Raw genomic sequence first — 6,239 nt, forward strand, 5'->3', positions numbered from 1 at the left:
TATGGTCTGTATGGAGAGCACCTGGCTCCCGTGTAACACGAGGAGGGGTCAGTTGATGATAACCCCCTCCCCTCTTCCCTTTTCTTCAAGGTGGCCTGAGTCAGACTGGGAGCTCTTGGAGGGGACAGCGTGGGAGCTCCTTCCCTGAGTGCCCCTTGGTTGTTTGTTGCCTATTTGCTGGCAGACCTTCTCCTTTCCAGTGGCTGCTCTGCTCCACTGGAAACTACATTACCCAGGATTCCTGGCAGCAGGCTTCAGGCTAATTTCTATCTGTAGGAGCACTGATGGGAGATTGGAAGGTGGGAAGAAAGGAGAAGCCAGGGTGTTTCTCCATCTCTTCTTCCCTCTTCTGTTTTGAGGGTGGGTTTGTTTGTTTGTTTTGTCTCCTGTGATGGTCCAGCCCTGCCTGGCAGCTGGCTTCTTATAAGCACCTTCCTCCTGATCCCTCTATCCCTCTGGGTGGTACCAGCAGCATCCTGCTGTTGCCCAGCTCCCAGCTGCTTCACGTCTCCTCCTAGGCTTCTCAGCTCTCCCATCTTCTGGGTAAGCAATTCCCTGTACCGAATCCCCTCCATGAGAGATGCCTAGCATGGCTGTTTCCCTGATAGGAGCAGACACACCCAGATGTGTCTGCAGCCTCTGACCATGGCAGGAGCTTGCTAATCTCTTCCTGGCTGAATGCATTTTCTGTTAAAATAGCCCCAAAAAGGTGGAATTTGATCACCTTTTTCAGGCCTTCTCCTTGGTCCCCCTTCACTTTCCACAACTTTAGCAAACTTTAGCATGAGGAGCAACTGAAGTGAGAGCCAGCCCCTAAAAAAATCTGTGACCAAATCTTGAAAGTTCTGTCTAGTTCATTTCTATTTCATTTTCTTAAGCCCTGGCTTCTAATCGGATCTATCTGCATAACCAGTGTAATCAGTGAGCCAACATTAAAGATCCCCAACCTCTGCCCTTCTAATCAGTCACAAATCACAAGTGAAAGGAGCCAGTTCAAGTGGAAACAGTTCCAGGAAGCCTGCTCTGTCAGTTCTGTCAGGCTCTGCACAGAGGTAGGACCCAACCCACTGGCCGGGAGAATGCAAAGGAGTTGTGTCCAAGGACAGACATCCTGTCTGCAGCGGAATTCATCTTGGAGGAGACTTAAAGTGAATGCTGACTTAAAAATAAGACCCGATTTCAAATGATTGAGAAGAAATGACACTTGTGGTCTCTGATCATGCCAGGGGTCCAGAGCCTGCTGGGGTGGGTCTGGATGTGCAGGAAACGGGGAGAGCCACCCTGCCCTGCCAGGGGCCACCTCCTCCAAGGAGGAGACAGACCCACCTGAGTTCAAATTCTGTCCCCATGACTTACAAGCTGTGGGGGCTTGGGTGAGTGTGGGATGCAGTCAGAGCCTCAGCGCCTTCCTCTTTGAAACAGCGTCTTCCTCTTTATCCCAGTTCTGGAAAGTGCTTTAGCATCAACAAGATGCCTAAAAAAGGCCCAGGAGTGTTTGAACACTGATTAAAGACCCAGGCCAAGCCTATTGAGCGCCTGTAAGTACACCTGCTCTGTGTTGACTTGCTGGTTGTATTTAAAGAAATTTGCCTGTGCTTCAGGGTGTGTGTGTGTGTGTGCTGGGTGGGGGGGAGGGGAGGAACAAAACCAGAGAAAGCCCCTGGGGCGTGTCTCAGTCACTGCCGCTCTGACTGTGATCTGTGTACCTGGTTATTCAAGGCATCCCTCCTCTCCCCTCCTCTCCCCTTCCCTTCCCTCCCCACCTCTCCTTTTCCCTCCCCTGTCCCATACTTTCCTCCTATTCTTTCCTTTCTCCTTATCTTTCCCTCCTCTGGTGTCATCATCATTTTCTAGCCTCAGAAGTGTCTGTGCAGTCAGGCTTCTTCAGCCCCACCCAGCCTCCTGCCTCTGCAGGGAAGTAAGATGAAGGGGGTGACACTTGGTCATCAGAGGGTGGCAGGGGGCGATGGGAGAGGCATGGAGGCCTTTGCAATCACTGCTCTGTCACCTCACATACAGAAGGCCCAACCCAAACCCACAACATTTTCTCCAGCCCCCTCTCCTCCTTCTCCATCTTCCCAGACTCACAGCATCCTATTGCCTCACCTCCTCTGAGAGCTTCCTGCAACCATCACCTAGCAGAGGGACCCCTCCCAGCACTTCTCACGTTCCTCCCTTCCTTCCTGCAACCGCTCCCTGGCACCGACATGGGTCCCTCACTGCTTCCCCCGTAAACAACTTTAATGCAACAGCCTCTGAGCAGGTGAACCTGAGTCCCTCTCCCCACCTCCACCTGTCCTGCTAACAGTGGCCAAGCACTGCTTTTGGCCCATGAGTCGGATCACATCCCTTGGTGCTCAGAAGCCAGCACTGGCTCCCATGATCCTTCCACTAAGGCCCAGCGAGAGGTTCACAACCTACCTTGGCTGAGTAATGACCTTCCTGCCCAGCCTCCTCACTTACTGTCAGGCGCAGGCACTACACTCCTGCTGTTCCCTAGCCCTCGCTGCCTTTTTCTGCCTCCTGCCTTTGCTCATGCCACTTCCTTCTCCACTGTGCCCTGTCCCCATATGATACTGCCACCCTCCAGGGCCCAAGGGCCTCTCCTATCACAAAGCTGCTCCAGAGAGTGTGATGTCACTTCCCTTACAGGCTCAGCCACATAGGCAGGAAGGACCCTGATACCCTGTAAAGCAGAGGCTGATGGGTGGTTCATGTTACCTTTGGCCACCTGCAAAGATGGACCAGGCTTTTGCTGGAGAGTGACACGTGGGTGACACGTGGGTGAGTACATGTTTAAAGTGAATCATATCACAGGAAAATCTATGCAATAATTTGTAAAAACTTATATGGAAACAAAGAATGGGTGACGGACTCACTGCTGTACACCTGAAACTAATACAACATTGTTCGTCAACTATATTCCAATAAGATTAAATTTTAAAAAAGTGAATCATGCTTTACCTGAATGAGGTAGAGTTTGTAGGTGCACTTCCTCAAGCACCTGAGGGTGCTCACCTGGGGAGCTTGTAACAACATACGTGCCTGGTTCCTGTCCCTGACCTTAGAGCCAGCTTGAGGCGGGAGGGTGCAGGGATCTGTGCTCTTAGTAAGTCCTCCTGGTGATCTTCACGTTTGAGGATTGTAGTAAGGATCTCAATGTTAAAGCTTTAGAAAGCCAAGTGTTTTCATGAAGGGAATCACTAACTCATCATCTGTGTATGTATAATTATGCGAGGTTGGGGTGGAGAATGTGTATATTCGTGTGTGCATATGTGCACATACATACATGCATATATGCATATGCATGTGGTCATCCTTTGGTATCCGGGGATTTTGGTATCTGCAGATGGTTCAATCCCTTACATACAATGGCAAAGTACAGTTGACCCTTCATATCCACAGGTTCCAAACTCGTGGATTCAACCAACTGTGGATCTAAATTCAGAAACATCAGATACAGAGTGCTGACAGCAATAATGGTCTTGACTGTTGTTTCAGTCACTAGAATCGTCAATCCTAACTACTCCTTCTGATTCAGGGTCCATATTCCTCATTTTGCAGATGGAGAAACAAAGGCTCAAAGAGGGGAAGTAGCAGCCAGACTGTCACACAGCTGGAGAGCAGCAGGACCAGAATGTGATCCAAGAGCCGACACGGAAGTCCACACTTGGGCTGCCCATTTGTGAGCTGGGATTTTCATGCAACAGGTTCTCTTTAACTTTCAAAATCAGACTGCTTGGTTCTAGTGAACCACAGTCTCTTTCACGGCACCCTGTGGAGGCTGGGATTCTAAAGGTTTGAGAATCTTTCTCACCAACATGACATCTGCCACTCTCTCCAGACAGCCTCATCAGTACTGGGGTAAGGCATTCCTGTCACGATTTGGGTTTCTTTATTATTTTTGGCTATGCCCATGATCCTAGGCCAGGGATTGAACCCATGCCACAGCAGTAATCAGAGACACAGCAGTGACAAGGCTAGGTCCTCAACGTGCTGAGCCACCAGGGAACTCCCATGAATAGGTTTTGAAATAGGCTGAGGAAACAGAAATAGGAGGCAGGCGACTTGCCCACCTTATCCACTGTGAGTGCAGGACTGGGACGCGGGCCCTGGACCCAAATATCTTCCCTGGCTCTAAAACGGGCACCTCCAGTTTGAATGCTTCCAAGTTCAGTTCCTAATGCATCTTAGTTGGAAAAGAATGATCAGTAGAATGAATACAGCCACAATCGGTCTTTCATACTCTATAAAAAGTAATTCAGTTACTCATCATTTGTGGAAAAAAGAGACTGAGAAAATCCTACTTGGAAAATAGGAGTTTTAAATGTTACTGTTTATTGTCTCTCATTGAATGCACATGAGAGCATGACTACAGTGTTTTATGGACAGGAAACACTGCAAGAGAAAGGGGATCCTGGGGTTTAAGGCCAGGCGTCTTTGCTATAGGACTTTTCAGGGCTTTAAAGATACTAATTCTCATGGCACGTTTCTAAGAAGGGAGTATAGTTCTTGGCATTTCCGAAGTTCATTTGACCATGAACCTTTTTACAGAAGCTTGGGTGGCTAACATTCCCTAGAATACACTCTGCAAAAGCTAGGATCAAAAATTACTAATAAATATAACCTCTTACTTCGGCAGAACATTTTATAGCTAGTCCCAAGGACCTTGTTGGATAGGGTTTTCTTGAGGGACAAAGGAGAGGGTCATTTGGGGCTGTGGTGGGCAAAGGCAAGACTTGGTGGGGGGGGTCATTCAGGGATATGGGGCTCCTGGAGAGACTTCTGGGAAGCAGGAAACAAGGGGTCTGTTTCACCAGTCCCTCCCTCTGGTCCCTGGCCTGCCCCAGGGGATGGGCCTGCACCACCCCCAGAGGTTCCCCTTCCCTACGGTCCATGGGAGGATCCCCACCTCCTCCAGGTCCCCAGCCAGCAGAAGGTTCCAGGCACTTGCCCGGTCATGGCATGATTGTTTGGGGGTACAGTTTGCCAGGGCTTGAGCCAAGCCTGGCCCTGGGTCATGTGGGCAGAGTACAGCCTTTCTCTCCACCACCAATCCCATTTGGGATGTTTGGGATCAATGACCATTCAAATCATAGCAGAGTGTGCTAATCCCACCGGCCACCCTTTCTGCAATCAATCTACTTTTCAAAGGCAATGCCTCCCTAATGGTGGGATTCCAGGCCCTGCCACAGAGGGGTAAGGAGATGGTTTTGTCCTGCAGTATCTTCCCAGGACTCCATGAATGATCCACCATAAACCTGTCCCTGCTCCCTACTCTGCTATTCCAGGTGCACTATCCCCTTGGTCTATCCAGCAGGAAAATACAACGCTGCTCAGAACAGTGAACCTAATATTCTGGAAGAACCAGGAGGCCTTGGCGGTATTGACCTAATGCCACTTAGCATCCACGTGTCTGGACCCCTGGGGTTGTGAAGGGAGTGACTCCACATCATGACCAGAGTAGCAGGCACTGAGCCCTTACTTACCATGCACCAGGTCCTGTTCCAAGCACTCTGTATGTATTAACTTGCTTAATCCTCACAGTGACCCAATAGAAGAGATGCCTTTTGTTGTTGTTGTTGCTGCTTTTTAGGGCTGTACCTGCATGCAGTATATGGAAGTTCCCAGGCTAGGGGTCCAATCAGAGCTATGGCTGCCAGCCTACACCACAGCCACAGCAACATGGGATCCGAGCCACATCTGCGACATACACCAAGGTTCACAGCAACACCGGATCCTTAACCCACTGAGTGAGGCCGGGATTGAACCTGCATCCTCATGGATCCTAGTCAGGTTCGTTAACCACTGAGCCATGAAGGGAACTCCCAAGAGGTGATATTTTTGTCTCCTCCATTTTACAGAAAAGAAAACAAGGATAAAGAGGCCAAATGATGTGCCCAGCTAAGAAGTAGAGCAGCAGGACTTGAACTCAGGCTTCCTGGCAGAGCTTGGGAACCTCTCTGCAGGGCTGCCAGTCTGCTCAGGGATGAAGGGCAAAGGGCTGGCCTGGACCAAGGGCATCTGGTACTGCAGACCTGCAGAGGCCTTTAGAGGTAGCTCTGCTTGGTCTGCTCAAGGGAAAGTACAAACTAGAAATCATCTGCTTCTTAAAATAGAATCTTAGAGAAATCAATGAGCTATCCAAAGGAATGAATCTCAAACAGGCAATGTCCAAGAATTAGTAGGGGATGCTGTGTTGGCCGGAGAATGTTTCCAGGTAAAACAACCCCCTAGAC

The sequence above is a fragment of the Sus scrofa genome, chromosome 13 (assembly GCF_000003025.6).
Source record: "Sus scrofa isolate TJ Tabasco breed Duroc chromosome 13, Sscrofa11.1, whole genome shotgun sequence".
NCBI classification, from domain to species: Eukaryota; Metazoa; Chordata; class Mammalia; order Artiodactyla; family Suidae; genus Sus; species Sus scrofa.